The sequence below is a fragment of the Nannospalax galili genome, unplaced genomic scaffold, assembly GCF_000622305.1.
Source record: "Nannospalax galili isolate Female #2095 unplaced genomic scaffold, S.galili_v1.0 scaffold894, whole genome shotgun sequence".
In the NCBI taxonomy this organism is placed as follows: domain Eukaryota; kingdom Metazoa; phylum Chordata; class Mammalia; order Rodentia; family Spalacidae; genus Nannospalax; species Nannospalax galili.
This window is the reverse complement of record NW_008334892.1, coordinates 226046-228429: the sequence shown is the minus strand read 5'-3', so window position 1 is coordinate 228429 and position 2384 is coordinate 226046. Positions and strand designations below refer to the sequence as shown.

The following is a 2384-nucleotide window of genomic DNA, read 5'->3' as shown; positions in this document are numbered from 1 at the left end:
ATAAGATGCTGGGCCTGGCAGTACACATCTGTGATCCCAGCACTAGGAAGATGGAGACATGTGGCTCCTTGGAGCTTGCTGACCAGCCAGCATAACCAAATCAGTGGGTATACAGTATCTCAAAAAATTAGAGGGAGGGATGGAGAGATGGCTCAGTGGTTAAAAGCAAGTGCTGCTCCTACAGAGGACCTTAGTTTAATTCCCAGCACCCATGTCAGGTAGCTCACAACCATCTGTAACTCCAGTTCCAGGTGATCTGAGGCCTCTGGCCTCCATGGGCACCTGTACACATGTACACACACACACACACACACACACACACACATAATTAAAACATGCAAACAAACCAGTTAACAAACCAACAATGAAGAACCAACAGTTCAAGTCAGCACTGGCTTGTTACGGTTTTTCAATAGTTAATGAAGAGATTCTCAGACCTGCACTTGCATGAAGTTCAGCCCTAGAGACAACTGATGCGGATTCAAAATCTGGGGTAGAGCCTTGTCCCATGGGTGCCGAACTCATCCCTAGGGCCAGAGGACAGAGGTGGAGCTTTGTCCCCCTAATAACAATTGTAATGGAAAGAAGATAATATTTTATTGTAGGCTTTTGTTTTGTTTTTAAGACAGGATCTGATTACCGGGAGCTCCCTATGAAGGCTTCAGTTTACAAAGACCTGCCTGCCTCTGCCTCCTGGGTGCTGGGATTAATGGCATGCACTACCTTGCCCACCTCAATGTGTTTCTTTTTTTAAAAATCTTTGATAGAATTCAAGTTATTGAATAAAAATCACAAGCCAGACATGACGGTGCATGCCTTTAACCCCAGCACTCGGGAGGTAGAGGCAGGCAGAGCTCTATGAGATTAAGGCCAGCCTGGGCTACATAGTGAGTTCCAGGCCAGGGCTATAGGGAGACCCTGTCTCAAAAAAAATCACTTATTTATAAAGCAATTAAAGCCAAACAAGTTCCTGGAGGGGTAGAGTTTATTTAATTATTTATCTGTGTACTTTAATGTATATGAGTGTTTTGCTTGCATGTATGGAAGTTCACATGTCTTCAGTGCCCATGGAGGCCAGAAGAAGACATCAAATCTCCTGGAACTGTAGTTACAGATGGTTGTTAGCCACCATGTGGATGCTGGGAACTGAATCTGGATCCTCTGTGAGAACAGCCAGTGTTTTTAACTCTCCAGCCCCATATTAAAATTTTTTGAACCAAATTCAGTTCCCAGTACCCACAGGGTAGCTCTGTCACCCTCTCTGGCCTCCATAGGCACTGCACATACCAGATACACATACACATGTGTAAAACACTCATACACATAAAAAATATATATAATTTTAAAATGTACATGAAACACTCTACAAATTTTTGTGTCATCCTTGCCCAGGAGCCATGCAAATCTTCTCTGTATTGTTTTGCTTTTAGTATATTTGCTGCAACTTGAGGAGAAAAGGGTTTATTTTAAAATAAACCCATCCAGGAAAGTCAAAGCAGGAACCTGGAGGCAGATGCTGAAGTACAGACCTTGGAGGAACGCTGCTTACTGGTTTGCTTCCCCTGGCTTGGTCTGCTACCTTTCTTACATAGTCCAGGCCCACAGTGGACTGGGCCCTTCCACATCAATTTGCAATTTAGAAAATACCCTACAGAGATGCCATGCTGGAGAAAGTTCCTCAACTGACATTACCTCTTCCCAGGTATTTCTAGTTTGTGTCAAGCTGACAAAAATGACCAGCCTTCAACCAGAGTAACAAAGCCTATATATACTGTGTTTTCCTGTGGGTGTTAGTTAATCCATACCTCCTTGTGTCATGTCCTGGTGCCACCTCTGCATCGTCACTCTGGTACTTTAGGTCCATTTTTAAGTAAAATAAGGGTTGCTTGAACACAAGCACCAAGATACGCAACCATCAGTTTGATAACTGATTAACAAGAGGATAGCTTGTAGCATCTGGAAACACTGCACAGTGGGATGAGTTATGTCCTAAGCAGAGACTCTACTCAGAATGGCTGAAACTCACAAATTGGTTTCTTTGGAAATTTCCTATTTAATATTCTCTGATTCTGGTAGGCTGTCCATAAATAAAGCTGAAGAAACAAAAACTAGAGCAAAGGGGGCACTACTGTATGTGCTACTTAAACATGTCTTTTTAAAAGGATTGTACTTTTCTTTAAGTGTGTGCATGCACACATTCATGTGGGTGCACAAGGCCAGAAGAGAGTCAGATCCCCTGGAGCTTGAGTTACCGGCAGTTGTGAAATACCTGATGTGGGTGCTAGAAATCAAATTCATCTTTGAAAGAGCAGCCAGCACTTTTAACCACTACATTGACCTAGCCCCTTATACATTTTGAACCAATTACTCAAAGAAGAAATTAA

At 42.8% G+C, this 2384-nt stretch overlaps 1 non-coding gene across 1 annotated transcript; it reads right to left on the bottom strand.

Moving 5' to 3' along the window:
• Nucleotides 1–1347: 1347 nt before the first annotated feature.
• Nucleotides 1348–1456, bottom strand: LOC115069701. The gene has a single exon (XR_003848944.1). It is a non-coding gene; the product is annotated as a U6 spliceosomal RNA (small nuclear RNA).
• Between the last annotated feature and the right edge of the window lie 928 nt (nt 1457–2384).